Source organism: Condylostylus longicornis, unplaced genomic scaffold (assembly GCF_029603195.1).
Source record: "Condylostylus longicornis isolate FDR11 unplaced genomic scaffold, ASM2960319v2 ptg000040l, whole genome shotgun sequence".
In the NCBI taxonomy this organism is placed as follows: Eukaryota; Metazoa; Arthropoda; class Insecta; order Diptera; family Dolichopodidae; genus Condylostylus; species Condylostylus longicornis.
The window spans coordinates 10,496,146-10,516,971 of NW_026578009.1; positions in this window are offsets into that span (position 1 = coordinate 10,496,146).

The window sequence follows — 20,826 nt, forward strand, 5'->3', positions numbered from 1 at the left end:
AATGCAGTAATAATTTCAAGTCATCGATATTAATTTTACAGAAATTTTTATTATTGACAAGTAACAAGTAAGCTCGAATCATCGAAGAAAATGTAGAGCCAAGTATTGGCTACATTTTCACTACATATTGCTTTCGTGTATTCAGTAGTCCCATTAAAATTTTTCAATACTCTACATTAGAGCTGCAGTCTTCAACAGTTAAGTGAAGTGTGGAACCAACTTTAAATAAAATTTAGGCTTTAAACCAACTTACCCACTGTAGTCTTTGAAGGGGTCTGTTTTTACAAAAGAATATTTTTCATTTTCCCGCTTTTCCAAAAATTTTGCTTTTAAAATTTTTGTTCTTATTTTTTTCTTTTATCCCATCTTTTTTTTTTTCTTTTAAAATGCTTAACTTAATTGGAGAATTTTATCCTGACAGATCTTTTACTACATAATTATACACATTTGTATAATGTAGGACAATATTCAACATAGCATTAAAACATAAAAGGGATACTTTTTAAGTCTTTGATGTTGTGAACTTCATTTTTAAAAGTATTCAGATAGCTATATAAATTTAACAGTAAATATCTATGTGTATACATTAATTTTGACTATTTTGATATTACCCCCATCTTCTTGCTTTTTTTTTGTGGCGAAATATACGCAGATGAAAATCACAGTAATATTAAAAAATAAAATTGAAGAACACTTTTTGAAAATTTAAAAAGAAAGTTTTACTCTAGGGTATTCGAAGGAACAAGTAAATTATATGACTAATTCCTTCAAATTAAAAAATTATTTGTTATCGAGAGTTTATATAAGCATTTTTATAACTATCAGTAATATCCTATTGAATATCGTTTTTGAGTCTAAGAAAATTTGAGAATTATGTCCAAGAGAATTTTAAATTTCGTAAAAGAAAGAAAAAACTTCAAATATTTAATTTTGATTCCAAATTTTTTCTAAAGTGATACTATGGCACTAGATTTCAATTAGCATGCTAAAAAAGTATCTCATCTCAACTTTCCAATAATTCCACAGACAGTACAATGTTTAGAATAATCATGTTAGAGCTTCCAACTTTCCTTTACATTTAGTTTATTATAATGCCGTAATAAGAATAACTTGTCATTTTCGAGGAAATAAGATTTTATCTTACTAAATATATGTCAACTATTATTGTTTGTCTGAGATTTGTTTATGAAACAAAATGCTAAGTTGGATCAATAAACTACAAGGCTCTTATTATGTCACTCGATTTTCGTATTTGCAGAAATGGAAATACAGTATCATACAAATTGATTAGTACCACCTTACCATTTCTCCGAATACGGAAATCGAGTCACATAGTAAAGCCTTAGATTTTCATGAAAGATGTAAAATTGAAAAATTTATGGAACAACAAATTCATTATAACAATCAAGAAATTTAAATACAAAATTGAAAATATACAATGTTACCAATGATTATTTTTACCTTCAATATTCTTCTAAAAGACTAAAAGACGTAAGAGGATTGGCAAAAATAAAGGAACTTCGACACATAAAATAATAGAAAAAAAAGTTGTTATTTGGGTTAAGGGATGAAAATTTTAATGTACTTGAAATTCCGAAAGGAGACAAGAGTGAAGAAAAGATGAAATTGGAAAATTTTTTTGTAAGTATAAAAAGAAAATTTAATGATATAAAAAGAAGTTAAAAACAAAATTGAGAAATTCAATGGAAGATTACATTTAATGCACTAACCGTAAAAGAATTAACAAAAATGAAGAAGAAGACATCATACGAAAATTAATTTCGTTTAAATTTTTTCCCTTAACATTTTGTATAATTAAAAGAGTTAAATTATTTAATTAAATATGTTAATATTGTAACAGAGTAATCAAAAAATTACTTAAATAAACTCTGTATTAAGAAATTTGAAAAAGAAAAACCAGGAAAAATGTATTACATAACAGGAAAACGGCAACATTCGAAAAATTAATTTACATTTCGTGGAACATTAAAAAGTGGAATTTTTTCAGGAATATTAAAAGGCACACAATAATTATTTGAGACTGTTTTATTATGCTATTTAACAATCTAAAAATATATAAGAAACTTCCACAGCGCTAGAGAAGATTATAATAATATACCTTTGTAAACAGTCTGCCGTCCGTTACCAATTGATGGCTCAGCTCTTAAATCAATATTGCAAAAATAAGTAAAAAAATTATAATAATAATTATAATAATAATTTGGAAGCACTTTGTCAAGTTTTTGTTATTTACGACATACGGCTAGAAGGGTTCTATAAAGTATTCGTTTAGTAAAAAGCATTCATCATATTCATATTCTCATGATAATGTAATGTAAATTTTATTGGTTATTTCAAGCTTTATCGAGAGTACAATTTTTCGAAAATTCATTACAAAGTAAAGTTGTACTCTTTGCTTTGTAGATGCTCTGCTGACTCAGGGGAAATTTCAGGAAGCTGCGTCTGAAAACTTAAACTACTTAGAGGTCTGTAGGGAAACTGGGAAGACCTTCTTATAATAGATCTAAATATGAACCACTTATAAGATACACGGCTACCCTAGTTGTACTAATCTACAAATCTACAAATTAAACTGTTAAGATGTGCACGTATTGTAATAGAAATTTCATACATTCAATTTTCAAGGAAAAAATAATAAATTTTCAATTTTACTCAGTTTTAAGTTTTTAAGAAATTGTTTAACAAATATTATTAAAACTTAATTCACAATATTGTATCACATAATATAATATGTTATATTGTTAATTGCACAGCAACTTAGCGCATAAACCCAATCAAAAATTCAAAATAATCTCAAGGGTATCTAAACATCGCTATTATTAATGTAATGCATTGGGACATCATAGATTATAATAAACGCAATCAATAATATTCTGTACAGTTATGAGTTATCTGTACATAGTTATAACAAACATATTGGCATGGCAGTTTATTATTGAATTAATCAAAATCATTTAAATTTTGCGGTATATCGGTCCAATTGAATATTTGTATTCATTATCATAATCACAGTAATATATGAATGCAATAATATTATGAATTATATCCTTGAAAATTATGTTGATTTAATATAACGTTGAATATAATAGCAACCACATATAAATTTGCATTTGATAATAAATTTGCAAGTCGCTTTCGCCACATCATCTTGAAGATGGTCTGAGCCATTCCAATGTTGACGAAAAAAGAAAGTATCTTTCTTTACTTATTTTAAAAATTTAATTTATTTCTTTTCAGAAATAATCATAAAATTAAACATTAATGAGTGCTTATATGTATATCATTGTGTAATCATGAGGCTTGAGTTTGAACAAACATTTCAATACTTGTATATTTTACTTCTATAAATGTATTTGAAAACGAGTATGTAAAAAATAAAATTTATTTACTTATTTTTTTTATTGCTGAATAATGTTCTAATTTTCCTATTTCTTTTTCATGAGAAATTTATAAAGTTGAAAAAAAAAATTTAAAATTAAAAATTCAAGGACAATTCAACATTTTGAGTTATTTTAAATTTGTTCTTAAGAATTTTTCTTTAACATTTTTAAATTTCTAAAATTTAAAATTATAGAAAAATTTTCAAAATTCTTACCACTGACAATATATTTTATCTTCCATTAAATTAGAATTGCTTAGTATTCAAATACGTATAAGGACGCCTTGTCATACTTGTGATGATAAAATATAAACTCCTTGATTTCTTTTACTGAAGAAACTCATTCTTATGGCCTGTAAGAATTTTGCTGCGGCTAAGATTATGTACAAATTTTACACTTGTCTGCTAAAAGATCATCGTATATGCTCATGTGAGGTATTATTAGAAAATTTTTGTAGAATGCTATTAGTTCAGTTAAGCGCATGTACCAAATTCCGAACCGCAACTGAGAAAATTTTAATTCAATCAATAATTTACCCGTTCTAAATCTGGGTTTTAAACTTGGATCTGGTTTATTGTGTTGTAAACATAATAGTTAAAGTAAATCGAGGTAGTGTAAACCTATCAAAGACTCATTCATAAGTGAAAAAACATAAAAATGCTGTATGAGTTATTGAAAAATAATAAACTATTGATTATTTTCTTTAAATGAAGTTTTCTCTTATAACTTTCCTTCACCCTAAAAGAGTGGCTCTTAAAGTATGCGTATTACATTTCAATTTTTCAGCAAATTATTTCGTTCTATCTAAATTCGTTTTATTTTTTCCAATCCAAAATTGTAACTGTGTGCATTACAACAACTCTTGATTTATGCTATCTTTTTTTTTTATTTAATTTTTATAAAATAAAAATTATTTACCTTATATTTCTTATATAAGAATATACATTTTTCATGGTTGTGAAATTTATAAACCAAAGGTTTTAATTATTACGAAATTACTTAGGTAAAATGATAAAACATTACACTCATTATATAAATTTGTACGTCCCTAAAAGTATGCAACGATCTGTAAAATAATATTTTTATTACATATTTTCAAAAAGCAATTCACAACTTAACTAGTAATAAAATAGACACTTGTAACACCGAAACTAGACACTTGTAACATCGTCTTTCAAAATACTTGTTTCGCAATGGTTAAATATTTAAAGTATTCCTATTCAGCAATAATAGGAGTGTTTTTTCAAAAACAACTATAAACTTTGACCCAAGTTTATATTGTACTCTTGAATTAAATTGTAAATAGTACAAGATATTCAACAAGCGTTATAAATTTTGAATGACATATAACAAAATTTTGTTTGTACATTTATTTGTGATACATTGATGTATTACACTATAGGAAACAATTAGGTAGTTATTTATTATTATAAATTTTACAAGTTATGGTATAGATGTGTATACATAGCTATTAATGCTCACATTAATTATCTAAGTAGATTCTATAAACAATATCAATTCTTTAGTGTCTAAATTACATAATATTATTTGTAAAATAGTAATTTATTATATTGAATACAAATTATGTCATGTCCTTTTGACAGCTTAAATATGTTGAGCATAATTTAAATGGGGATACAAAATTAAATCATAACATTTCCATTTCATTTTATTTTTTGTTTTGTTCTGGTTTTTTTCTTTTTCTCATGAATTTCCTGCAAATCATTTTTAAAATAGAAAATCAGAATTTCAACTTATATACAGAAATTAAGATTGCTTTTATATTAATATACATATATATACACATACAATTTAATAAACTTAAAATACAAAATAAGTGTCATAAAATCAAAAAATATAATGCATAAAATTATTATTGTATATGAAAAACTAAAACTTAACATACAAATTTTGGAGAATATACGTTTTATCGTTATAAAAGGTTTAACGTTATAAAAGTAAAAGTATAAGCAATTATATAATTTTACCAGCGAAGTTTGTATATTGTGCTCTGAGACTGTGGCAGTATTGTGAATTTCTCATACACAATATTTTCTACTGCACGCTTTGATATGTGTGAAAGCCTATATTATTAATTATTTACGCAATTTATTCATTAAACCTGCTTCATTTTATCTAAACTCAGTACTGAATTGTTATACAATGTCAAAATTGCTACATACATTAGCACCACTTTTATGAATGCATAGTACCTATTTGCACGAGGAATAATTCTTTAACAACGTCAACATCGACTATTGTTTTGAATTCAAATCAACACGCAGAAGTCTAATCTCCACCACTTTTATATTCATCACTTCGAAAAAAAATTTTTATTTTCGAAATTTTAACTCGCAAAAGTTTTATTTTCGCAATTAACACTTCAACATTAAGTTCTAAAATATTAAATTCTAACAACTAAATTTTTAATACATCTAGAACCCTAAAAATTATAACACTTTTAATGCAGAATGAAAAATTTTTCTACGAATTTCAGAATATCATGTGTATAACAGTTATAAGTATAATTACAATATTGTACCGAGTATTTTACATTGCCAAGTATAATAATGGGTTAATACCCGATTAAATAGCAAAAATAATGTACTTAAAGAGCATAAAAAATATATAAAAGTTAATATACGCAAAGCTGACACACTAATTTACAAAAAAAAAACAAAAACAAAAGAAGTAAAAAACAAACATACAAACCATAATTTACAAGACTTATTAAGCAAAACAGAGGCAATTAATGAATCAAATTATCTTGTTTACTTTTTACAAGATTAGTGTTAAGCGGTGAAATGTCCATAATAAATTAAAAGACAAATGAAAAGAACAAAACAAAAAAACAAACAGCTTATCATTTAGCATTTTACCCATACTAATTACACCTACGCGAATGTCATATAATTCAGTCACCTTCTATATTTTATCCTTTGTGTAATTGTTTGTATGTTCTTCTTTTTTACTTATTTCTTTATTTTATTGTTTTTGCGTTATTTGGTTGAAAAATCATGGGAAACCACTTAAAGGAGAAAAAAAAAATAAAAAAAATTGGAAAAAACAAAATAACGAACAAAGAACAGAGCACAAAACCAACGAAATAAAGAAATTAATTGAATTTGGTTAGCACAAATCCAACCCCAAAGACTTAATTAAATGGAAAATTCTTTAAGATAAAAATTTTTAATCGATTTGACCGACAAATACTTAAAGAATATTTAGTTTTAAATAAATTTAATATAGTCAAAAAAAAAAAACAATGATGAATATTATTTGCTTCAACTTGGACGTGTGTGACACACTTTCGGAACAGGTCCAGCAGAACGTCCACTACAGGAAAATTTCTAATTCAAATTGTATTTAAAGCACATTTCTATAATGCGAATACTCGTATAAGTATAGAAGGTTTCTTTTTCAAGTAATTACAAAAAATTTTTGGCGTCTTCAAGCCTCAATACAAACTTAAATTTTAATTGTTGCCCCTAAAAATGTAAAGCTTCGAAATAATTTCACAAACAACCCCAACTTTTCGTTAATATAATTTCGGTATAATTTTGGATTTTACTTATTGAACTTTATAAAAATTAGTGACTAGAAAATTCAAGTTGCGTTCAAAGTTAGCATAAAACAAACTTGCGTATACCATTACAGTCGGCTCCGCGATTGTCATAAATTTACCATTTTGCTAATGCAATTTCTTTTTTTACAATTTCTAAATTCTCTGATAAAATTTTGCGGCCATCATAGATACGTTGTTTTTTAAAAAAATCAGTCTATAACCCTGATATATTTATACTTTTGAAAAAAAAATTTTAATCTAATCATATTCTTCTTTCTAGAAGTCGTGAGAAGCTGTTTTAATTTAATCGAATACACGAACATTTCTAATGGTTAAAAACGATACTTTTTAACCATAAAATTCCAGCACGAAAATTCTTTTTTTCAAAATTTAATTGAAATATCGCACATTTTTTTAATTTATTTAATTGAAATCAAAAAAATTTATCACAAAAAAAGTTGTTTTTTAACCCTTTTACTCGTAATTTCTAAAACTAAATACTATTTTGGAAAAAGATCAAATACGGCCTACTAGTTGAGGATTATTTTGCCTGTTAAGATTGTTTTCTTTTGTCTTGAGCGTGTTATATTTTTTATTTTGTCTAAAATTATTTTAGTAGAAGAATTTCAGCTACTTTTCAATTTAAATTTTGGGCGCAAAAGGGTTAAATTCCCATTAAACTCATATTATTCCGACTTGCTGTTTATTTGTATATAACAAATATCTCTTAAATTTCTATTTATTCAATAGTTTGTTTTGAGATCTTGCAAAGACACAATCCAAACACAAAACGAATAGATTGCATTAAAAGAAGATTAAGTGATTAATTTGAACATAAAATTGGATATTACAGTGTTATAATAATTATAATATTATGATGACGGTCATTGAATATAAAATTCGGATTAAATTGAAATAATTCTTATACATAATATTATAATTGTATAATATAGTTAGAAACAGACATAGAAATAAATTTGGAATACTCAGTGTTGCATGTTCAAATTGCATGTAACATTTTCATTGTTTTTTTAATTTTCTTCTTTTTTGGAAAACATAAAACTAAATTTGTTTTTTTTTTTAACCAAAAGAATAAATTTTTTATTCTTTGTTAATACAAAAGCATGAAAATCATCTAAATATTTATGTATGTCAGAATTAAATACAGGGTTTGGAGGTACAACAACATACTTATACATTTATAAAGCAAAAAGATGCAAGAACGAATATATAGTAAACCTCAGAAAGCGAAATATTTAAAAAAATGTTAATATTGACACAATTTTGGTTTTTATAGAAACAAATATATTCAAAATATAGAACATTATAATATACAAATTGTGTAGAGCTAGTGAGGAATGAAACGCTTAACAAAATATACACCGATTATACACCTACACTTTATACTTGTTCTTTTGTGTATTTTTTTTCTCAACATATATACATACATCAAATCGTTATAATATTCGCAGACAAAAGCAATATTTGCCTATACTGTTAACAACTCCCTCTATCATTCAACATGGAACATCAATGAAACCATTGAAATTTTTAAATGTTTAGAAAAATAAAATTTTGTACACTTTTTTTCCTTTTTTCATTTATTGTTAAATATTGTAGAAAAACTTTGTCAATATTTACCAACAATATACACTACATGCAACATTGTATATCTTACAAAGTATAGCCTATTGATTTTTATAAAAATTAGAGCAACAACTGGAATTATTATTTAAGTATAAAATTGTGTTGATAAAGAATACAGGTTTTCTCTTTGATTCAAATGAATTTAACAGCTGAAATATTTTTAACAAATAAAATTAGAGAATACACAGATGATTTGAAATAAAATAAAAAGTGAAAATTGTTATACTTACGTATAGAGAGAAAATGTTTGTACTTATTTATAACATTTATAAATCAAAATTATAGCAAATCGAATAAATGTTGTGCAAATACAAATTGGTTGGGATTCAAAAGAAAAATTTGAATAAAATAAACACAGTAACGTTGATACTAATTTAGTTTCCTGTTATTCTAGAGCGTAACTTACTTAAAATTTCTTATAGTCCCTATATCTACACAACTAGCCCCGTTGTGTAGATATTATAGGGACTATTAGATTAAATACAAGTTTAAAGGATATGTGACATTCAATTCGTGAGACAAACAGGAAAAAAACTTTTTCTAATCACATAAGGCAAAATGTATATCCATGTCAAATAAATGCAACTATTAAAAATATTCCTTTCAAATATAGCTAAGCATTAAGGGTAGTTGATCTTTTGTGAAAATTATGGCAGCACTGCTACCTCGGTCCGTTTATACAAATCGAAAAATAAGAAATTTTATTGTAAATTATTGGAAATAATCTCTGGATTAGAATTTTTTTTAGAATTTCTTTTTATAGCTGAAATCAAATCGTTCTTCTCTTCTGACTATAACCCGACTTCACTTCAAAACCACATTCTCATATTAGATATCAGCTAGCGTCGACTACTTTTTATGATGTTACATTAAAATCTGCTTAATTATTTAGTTTGTCATATCTTATAGTTTCAGAGAAGGCTTTTAGAGTTAATTTCAAAAATTTGATTAATAAAAATTTAAAAATAATTGGACATTTCTGATAAAGAATAAGGTACGTATTACCCTAACATATTTTTCATAAGGAACCTGGAGATACTACAGAACTAGATGGACACACAACCGGAGGTTTCAGATAATCGTAACTAAGGTATAGAATCACCTGAGATGTGATGCACCATATGTGTTTTCTGATAAAAACTTAACACTTTTAAGAAACTTAATGCTTTTTGAGAAAGTATAAATTATTTATAAAATCAGTGCGTATTTTAAATAATGTCAGCGGCTAATACAACTTCAATTATATATAATTTAGTGGTTTTAGTGTATTTTAGGATCTCATTTATTTATCTCACTGTCTTGTGATCATCAGGCAAGTAAAAACTTAGGGAGAATTATGTGTAGCTAGAGAATAGCAATAACTCAAAAATTTTTCTCATCATTTATTACATAAAGTGAAATTATTTAGAACCTCTTAATTTTTATTCCTTAACTTGATATTTCATAAGTATATGTCTCCAGAATGAAAGTTCTAATAATAATAATTTTCAATATATTTTGAATATAATTTTCACCGGTGTTCGTCTATTCCGGTTTAAGAACTATTATTCAATTTGTACGTATGTATAGGTGCACGAAACAAAGACTTTCAAAATTAAGTCGGCTTACCCAATATGCAGGTTAAATCGACTTACCGATCATATGTTGACCACATTAAATTTACTGTTATATTTTGAAAATATTGCACGTTATTATGATTTTTTTTAATTATTTTTTTATTTCCTATTATAATTACTTTTCATTTTTTCTCTCCATGTTTACTTTTTCTTAATTTTTTTCCCAACTTTAATTTACTTGAACACCACAAATGAAAACCATTAAGGTGACAATAACAAACTGAAGAATCATTATCAGAATTAACGAATACATTTTATAATATGCTTAAGGATATTCACATAATTATTTACATGCATAGCATTATGTATGTTAGTATGTTATAGGAAAATTTAGAAAGAAGAGTAGAAATAATATTAAATTTAAATGCAAGGAAATCAAACACAGAAGATAAAACAAAACAAAATAGAAATTTATTTCATTCTTTTCAATTTGCTTACCATATTATGTCTACATCCCTGTTTGCTTTACCGCATTCTTTTCATATTATGCTTGTATTTTTAAATGTATTCGAAAGAGAATTTCTTGTTATTCCATTAGTATAACTACATTGTGCTATATCAATTTATGTATGCATGTATAAATGTGTACGTTCATTCAATTGCAGACAATTTAAATCTATCTCAGACTATAGAAATGTATTTTAAAATAGTCCTAGTTTGTGATTGTGGTAAATGCATCAAATCAAAAAAAAAGTAAAAAATTATTTTGTTTTAGACACATTAATAGATTTAAAATAAAAGTGATTCAGAAATTATATATAAACTCCTCGGAAATTTAAAATATTTTTAGCAGTTTAAAAAAGAGGGCCTCTTCAGGCCATCTCCAACCCACTTAAAGGTATATTACAATACTAGAAAATGAATTAGATTTAATACATTATCTTTGCTAAGGCATATTTAAGCGATATTAAGTTACTAGAAAGTGAAAATTTTCAACAGTGTCATTACTATTTGAAAAATAAAACAATTGTTCTAATCGCTATTTAATATGTCAAATTTTTTTTTCAATTAATAGCACGGGACAGCATCATTTTACAAACTAACCAGTATAACAAAGCTCTAAAGCATGTTTTTTACTATATATTTGAATTTAAATTTTAATTTAAATTTTGTCACCTCTGTTTTCTTGTTACACAATCCAATTGAATAAGCCAATGAATAAAAAATTAATGAGTTATAGTCACGCGGTTTTTAATGTAGTTGACCAAGATGGCAAGATCGGTTTACAATAATTGAACATGTGCCAAAAATTTTAGTAAATCATTTTTTAAATTTAAATTCAAATATTTTCTTTTAGGTCATAACTTGAAATTGTTTTTCAATATCATTCACTGTAGCCACAATTCGATTCGATTTAGTCAGCACTATGTCAACTGACTGAATCTTGAATACAGATTTATTTCGACTTATGAAAGAGGAAAGATATAACTTAAGCACAATCTTTCTTATTCAAAAATCATTCATTTTACTTGTCATTTTATTTTGCTCTGCTGAGTTTAAAAATTAAAATATAGTGATCAAAGCGCTCAATTTTCAATAGTAAAATCAATTTTTTTTATGAGAAAAGACACATATTTGCAATTGAAGACAATATTTTAATTTTGTAACCATTCATACACAGGCTTATAGAAATTATAATAGTTTTAAAAATTTAATTGTTGAAGAAATTTATTTAAAATATCATTTTCGAAAAACTGATTATAATTACAAATTATACCGTTCAAGAAAACTTTAACTATATACCAAAAATACAATGTCATAAAAATCTGATTAATCTTTCCATATAATATGATACAAATTTCAACAAATTAAAAGCTTCTTCAACTCATCAAAATGAAATTAACCCATAAAATATTTTCAATAGTTTTCCTTTCATATTTTTCCTCAAGCATATTCCTCTAAAACCAAAACACTATGCTAACAATATTCTTTCTAAATCGCTACAATATTGATATAATTAATTTTTATGTCTAATTACCACAACCTAATAGTGACAACAACCCTATAATAATTGAACATTTAGAATTATACATACATATACAAGTGAAAATTTGAAAATATTAAAAGGATAAAAGAGGGTACAAGTATTGCAGCATTTTTCAAACTTTTTCGTATGCAAATGCAATATTTTCCATTATGTGTAAAGATGACAATAGGATATTATACCTAAAAGAATATATTATTATTGTGAATATAATATATTCTATAGATTATTGTGAACAATAATGAGTTCGGTATAATTTAAAACAAAGTTAAGAACAATCCAATGATTGATGAAGTCAATATTTTTGTTGGGCTACTCACTCCCAATGTAAGTTGAATAAAAATATTTAGAATAAAAATCATCCCCCAGAAAAATACAAGATTAATTTTGAATTGCTAATAAAAATTATTGTATATGTATAAGCTTTAACGGGACTTTCTAACTTTACTTCAGCTAATATAGAAATATAAAAGAACTTATCTGAATTAGGTACAAGAATTTGTATAACAAGGCTTATTTAACCACATATCTGAGTTTACTGAGGATTAGTTAGAGTTAACCGTATTAATTTTATAGAACCAATATTCGAAAATTAAGTAATACAAATGAACAGATGCTACAAATATTTAGCTTAATTTTAACACGAATGTCAAAATAGCTAATTGACATTTTTTACTTAATAATTATTGTTATCTACCAACTACACGGCAATTGTGTATTTCCTAAACCATACGGTAAATATAAATTCCATCTATGTTTCTTAAAATAATAAAAAATTGTTTAATAAGAAATCTGATATTTTACAAATCAATTGATTAATTCGCTGTTGTTTTTTTGTATTATTGATGGGCACTTAAATTATTCTCAAAACATTTTAGTGATTATAACCTAAAATTTTAATTCCAATTATTAGAACTCAATTAAATTTCAAAACACTTTATTATATTTTGCTAATTCTGTTATTTAATATTAACAAAAAAAATAATCTGAAATACTAGCATAAATTCTTTAACATTATAAAGTGTATTGCATATTATCCTAATTATTTAATAACATATGCTCTACTTTATATAACTCGTAATACTCACACTGGGGTCTGGAATACTATAAGAAATCTTCCTTTTCGAGCAAATTGTACTTTTCCGCTATTTAAAATTGACGCAGAGTACCTATTTCCTCTGATTAATTATGAATTAAATAATGGGTTTGAATAAGAAATAGGACAATTGTGGTGGACCCTAGTGTGAGTAAATTATTTTACAAAAATAAGTGTGAGTGTAGACGGTAATGAACATTTTTGATGAAACAAGTTATTTTCAAGAATTCTCTTATATTCTTTAAAGTTTGGAATTTATAGTTAAACGATATTAAAATATCGTTAACATTCATTATATTTGTTATTTCTCAATTGAATTTCTCTATACTTAACATAATAATTAAATTGTAAAAAGAATTAAAAATAATATTTTTTTCTTATTTAGATAAAATTGCGTTTATAACCAATTAACTTTAAAATCCTGCTTCAATATATTTTCTTTTTCATTTTCTATATATCTAAATTTAAATTTTCATCTTATATTCTGAGTGTAACATATTTTAACAAGAACAATTATTATTATGTATAACAATAACTTCTTAATAAGAAATATTACGATCAAAAACGGAGTTCAATAGGATCTATAGTAGCAAATAAATACAAATTTCACTCCAAAATGATATGTGCCTATAGAACTCGTATGTATGACTAAAACGCTTGTCTCAATATCTATTGTTAAATTTTTGCACTAAAAATGGATTCAATTGAAAATAAATATTGCTTTTCATACACAATAATAAAATGTATTGGTACGAGGATTTTTTTTTGTTTTCATATTTTGTAAAGAATAATAAAATAGAAAAATAACTTTTAACTTAATTTCAAGCCAAACAGATCGATAAACACATAATATGGATTTTACATTTGAAAATGTTACTCTTATTTAAGCGCTTTGTCTTTTGGTGTTTTCAATTGTAAATTGTTTTAAAAATAGTTATAAAATATGTAGGTATCTAGGTAATTTTGATTGTAAATAAAAATATCAGTGTAACAATACTATACAAATTCAATAAAATCAAATACATATAAAATGAAAAAACAAAGAATATTTTGTGCACATATGTAAACTTGTATATAAAAAAGGATATTTTGATTCGGTGTATACAATACAATTGATATAATAAATAAACATAAGGAAAAAAGGATAAATTGAAGTTAGAATAAAGAATAATATTCAAAGTTTACTTAACTAAAATTTTTATACAATCACAATGATATATACGGTCTCCTTCTCGCTATCTCTTTGTTTATTAATACCAATGTCTCTCTTTTAGATGTGTTGTGAGGTGTATTCATGCATACATACGAGAAATCTACAAAATTAAATGTACCCAAACGGAATTTTTGAGAAAATATATAAATCGTTTTCGACTAAGATCTAGTACATATTACATTTAGGGCATAGTGCCGGAGTAATAAACAATCCAGTTACTTTGTACTATTCATGAATACTTGTCTGACCGAGATACTTTCTTCTTTTTTACTCGTTATTAGTTACTCGTCGTTATTTACTGCATTCTGATTATTCTATTAAACTGATAGTTAATCTATCACCAATTTGTACCTGAACTATTAATATACTGCAGTGATAGATATTCTATTAACCTGATGTCAATTAAATATTCTGACATTCGTCAAGAAACTTAATGTGACTATTCTTAATCTACGATTAGCAAAGTTATGAATCTTAACCAAATTAAAGAACAAAGACTAATAAGTATTCGTATATCACACCGTCCAACTTTTCTTAGAATGTTTTTGTTTTAGCAGTAGATAGTTGACAGATCACAGAAAATATTCAGAACCTGTTTTAACAGCTTCCTGTTCCAATATCTTGTTTTAGCGAAAAATTCACACTTTCTTGCCGAAACCCGCTATTTGGACAAAAAAAACGAAATTCAAATGAAAATTTTTGATTTTCCTCTTATTTCAAGTTATAGTTATACACTATCACTGCTCTTATTGTATTTTTTCAATTATTATTTTGTGTAGATTTAGAATTAATCACTTCAGACTTAAATAGAAAATTACTGAACTATATTTTTCATAAATGATTCAAAAATATTAAATACTGACGAAAAGTCCAACCGGGAATAAGACTACATATAAATAGCCACATAATATTTACACAAGCATATCTGCATTTAATATTCAAACTATAAAACATATGTACGTACACAATAAATTCAGGTTATCAAAGTTAACAAATCGCGGATGAATGCAAAACTCTGGTTTTTTTATTATACCTGTGCTAAAAAGGAGGAAGACAAAATAAAATCCAAAAAAAATCTAGCCTTAGAAAGTAAATGCAGTTTATTACATGTGTAGTATACCTAGATATGTAAATGTATAGACTTATATAATATTTTATTTATACTCACAAACATACGTTTTATATGCAGGAAAACTAAAATCCTGCATGTAGAAAAATAAACTTTTATACATTAAATGCAAATTGAATATGCATATTTGCAATAATAATTTAAAGCTCCTATTGAGATTTTGTTTATCATCCTAAAAACTTTTATTATTCCCGAACCGGTGTGCAAAAATTTTTATTAACCAATGTCATTATAAATTTAATTAATAGATTATAATGCTAATTTAGTATGGAAAATACGAAATCATAAATGAAATATCAACTAAAGGTACCTAAAGATATCTATCAGAGCTGTTATTTAAGATATTGTGACATGTTCTAAGCGGATGTTCGCTTCTTATTGAGATAATCTTGCATATCTTAGGAGTTTTTTAAAAGTAATTGGTCGTATTCAATGACCTAGCGGACGGGTATCTATCAATCAATAATATTAGCATAAGAGTTATTGGTCTGAGGATATCCAATGCAATGGGTGTACTTGCTGCACTAGTTTTGGACGTCATGTAATTGGCCAGGTCAAGTTGTCTTCCAATAAATAAACCTTAATCATACGCTGATAGCCTGGATGTAAATGTAACTTAAGTTATCCTAGAAACATCCAGATCAATTTTACATTATTTTTTACATTATTCTTATATTTTTATATCATACATTTGTGCATCAACTTATATATTACATACATGTACACATATGGATGTATATCTGTAAAATATTTATTCCATATCAGTTTAAGCCATGTGTATTATGTGATTATACATTATGATGTACTCAGTTTTATGTATTTATTATGCGGTTTATTTTGACGTTTAGATTAATTGAAAAATTGTGCGATAAAAAACAGTATAAATACAGGAAACAAGAGAAAAGCAAAAAAACAAAAAAAAATTAAAAAAATATTTAAACAAGTAAAGGAAGGCTCCATAGTACATCCCCAATAAAATGTAAAATCTTTTATTTTTCGAAAAAAAAAAGAAAAATATATGTTTTTACAATAAAAGGATATTAAAGGATACATAAAGTAGTTTGTTAAAAAAAAATGAATGTATTATGTAGAAGGAACGTGAAAAACGAAAAAGTTGAATAAATTATATTATTTTCACAATAAACTGACCTACAATTACACTAAAATCTTCATGTACATGCACTAACACATATAATACGTATATACATATATATACAGTAAAAACTTTTATAATGCTACTTGTATATCTAAAACATTAACCATATTTAAAACATTAAATGAAATTAATTGAATGCAATTCCCATTATATAATAAAATAACAGATAATTTATGTCACATTACGCCCACAAAACTAAAATTTTAGAAATTTAAAATTTATGTAGTAGTTTAGTAAAGCAATAAATAATTAAAAGGATTATCGCTAAAAGTGTATTTAGTTTAGAAACAGTTTTATAATATTATTATTATTAAATTAAAGAATATTCTGACATTATAAATTAGATTTTGTAAAATGTTTTCGGAAATAAATTGTAAAAGGGCACTTTACATTATTGACTATTACACGAATTATCGAATTCATGGTTTGTTAAATAGCAAATTTCCCTTTAACAATATTTAAACTTAGAACTTGCATTTATAAAAATTTGGATCAGAATTCGATAATTACAATGCAACCGATCAATTAAAATAACTCTCAGACTGCCAAATAATATTGCATACGTTTAGGAGGAATCATTCCAGAGCTCCATTAAGAATATTATTTCTTATAAGCAGTATAAATAATTTTGGCATCAAAGATTTCAACTATTAAGTTCCCGCTTTCAAAAAACCTTGTTAAAATTTATAATGTCGAAAAAACGGAATTATCAAAAATTGTCATTTTGCAAATTTCAGAAGATATAATTTACGTTATAAGAATAAAGAAATTGAAAAAAATACGTTGAGCTATAATTGTTTCAGTGAAATAGTCAGTTTATTGGCAAGAAAATGCTACCACCATTCCAGAGCTCAAAAATTACAATATGACAGTTAAAAAATTTTGAATATTTTTCTGGTTCTTGCTTTTTTTGTTCTTGATATAGGAAGTTTTCAAGTTTGTCCCTCCAGGTTTTGAACCTAATAAATTAAACAGATGGCAGTTAGTTTCCATAATTAACACGTTTATTGGTCCCTTAGTGTGTCAGATAAAAAAAGCCTGAAACGCCGTCTGCTAAACTTCCATATTCAAAATTATTAAAATGGTTTCCATCACCGCGAAAATTTTGTAATATCAGTCAGTCAATTTGTTTGGTCGAAGTGTCTGCCAAAACAATTTTTTAGTTTATTTTTTCCAGGTATTTTTGACTGACAAAAATCTATTCAATAAAGCCTTTAAGATATCGTGACAGTAAGGGTGTTAACCAAGAGCTATCAAAATTGAGATTTCTGAATTTTCAAATAAATTTAAACCCTTAATACTCTTGCTTTTTATTACCAAAGTCAAAAGAATGTATTTTGTATCTTAGATAAAAACTTTGTTGAAACAGCTAAGACGAGTTTTCAAAACAGTTTAACACTACCAAACTGACCAAAAGAATTCATGAAAATAAAAGAAACTTTTTCAATATCATGGTTGTACTTACGCAAACATTGATCGCTTGACTTTGCTCAAATCAATTAAATTAATGTTATTCATCATCGCATTGCGCTTCAATATTGATTTAATTTAATCTCTAATATAAATATGTGCAACTGAATACTTAGAATTCATTCTTACTTAGAAAAATTTTAAAACATTTTATAAAATATGCATTATATGCAAATAATGTATAGACTTTGTAGTTTTAATGACTTTCACATACACGTATTTTGTAAATCTTAAATATGAGACTTTTGTAGCAGTTTCCTTCCCATACTCGTATAAGGAAGATTCGAAAGTACTACATTGTATTATCTTAACAATGATTGTTCATTGACATACAACTGCGAGTTTACATTTTCAAATTATCGACGTTTCTTTTAATTGAAATAGCTTTATATTTTGTTGTAAATTTCTGAATAAAATTCTAAAATTTACTTTTATACGAAAACGATTTTAAAATTGTTAATACGAAATTTTCTCAATTTTAGGATGAAAGTTGTGTTGATTTTTAACCAAAATATATGGTTTCAATATCATACAGATTTATTAAGCAAAGCAAATATTTAGGTGGTTGTTTTCCACGAAAGTGCATTTTTAATTTTTTTATAAATCTTTTGTGCATTTCTACACTAAATTCATTTTAGCGAGGATTCATGTCAAAATGTTCTTATCACTCCCATCGTGGTTATTGTATTTAACTTCAATATATTTATGAAGGATCCCTTCAAGACAGTAATTTAACTTAACCGAGCAAATACTATATTATATAAAGAAATTTTTATTTTCTAAAGCCACAAATTTTATTTTAGAATTGAAAAAATGTGCAGAAGAAACTATTTAAATATTCTAATTTTTTTAGGATTATTTAGTCTTTGACCTAGGGAGATCACGAGCGAAGAACAAAAATTTTTTAATACAATTGAAGAAAAATTGATTACGAAATGACATAAAATTCAACTTCAATATTTGACTACAACTGTTAGAAAAACCAAAAAATTTGGTACAAGAAAGAAAATTAGAAAATAGTCGAAAACAAACGCGAGCACCACCAAACCTCAAATAAACTAAAACACGAAAATATAATTTTATATATGAAAAATGTTGTCCGCCACTGAAATTTTGCTTATAATGTATTGGAATCATTCTTTTATAATAAATTACATATTTTCAGACATTTAAAATTCTTAACTTTATTTGCTTTACATTTTGAAAATTTATTTGACAAATATACCCATTTTTTTAATAAAATAATTTAAAACATGTTATGTAAATACGTACATCCACATATTATGTACATACATAACGAAACAACTTACAAAAATTAGAGATTTACCCTTACTGATAGCATTTTATCAAAAAAGAGCAAAAATAAAATCAGATTACAAAATGTAGGAAGCGATTCGTCTACTTTCCTTATTAAATTTTTTTGCGTTTGATTTTTATGTAAACTTAATTTTTTGCTTTTACTATCTCCAATTATAATGAAAAAGTTTACCACCCCCTTATAAGTAAATATTACAAGTCAAAATATGCAAGAGCAATAGCATTGTGTAGTAAAAGATAAATGCATAGTAAAACTATAACAGTAGGACGGGAATGAATAAGAATGATGGGAGAATATAATGAAAAAATGTATGGTTGTTTAAAATTTTTGCTTGACACAATCATTTGATTTCAATCTAATAAAACATGCAATTCAATTTAACATTTAGGTCAAATTTTAATCTGTTTTATTTCGTGTTTTTAAACTCTTGTATGTATGTATATTATTTTTGTGTTTTTCTTGTCAAAGTCGAAATATAATAAAAAAAATATTTAAGAAACGGAAACTAAAATGAAAATAAATAATAAACTCATTTTTATTTGCAGATTTCTTTATTTTCGTCGTCTTATTTCAATTTTTAGCACATTTCGAAAAAACAATTTGAAAGAAATATACTTATGTACGTTTCATTTGCTTAACTATTCTTCCGCTGCTCCTTTCACTTCAAAACTGAATAGAAATATATTTAAATAGATTAGATACGATAAGTTCCCTTATCTTGTCAGTCTTTTAGTTGTTCCTTGGGAAAATTTTCCTAATTATTTCTGAGTCGTCCTCGCTCTTCGAACTATAATGAATTTATAGATTTTACGTCATTTTAATTCCTTTCTACTCGAAGACATTAACTATTTTAAGAGTATGGAGGAAATATCAATAAAAAATTAATTTTCCTTGAAATATATTCAATTTTTTAGATCTCGTTCGTCTTATTCTTCCATCAGAAATATGAAATTTTTCATTGCAACAAAATATTCCTATAAAATTATAGTCGAAAAAAAGTTAACATCTTCTTCGACTCGTCACCCTGACTCCACTCTGATCCTTTATTGACTTTTTTTAGTTTTACATTCCTCTTAAACGTATACTTCAAAATAAACGTATACTTCAAAGCAATTAAGTGGCTCTAAAATTTCAACTTTGATTCAAATCGTTAAAACGAAATCGGCTATTTGAAAACCGGTGGTTTGATCGTCTTTATTTTTTATATATGATTTAGGTTTTAATCAAAAAA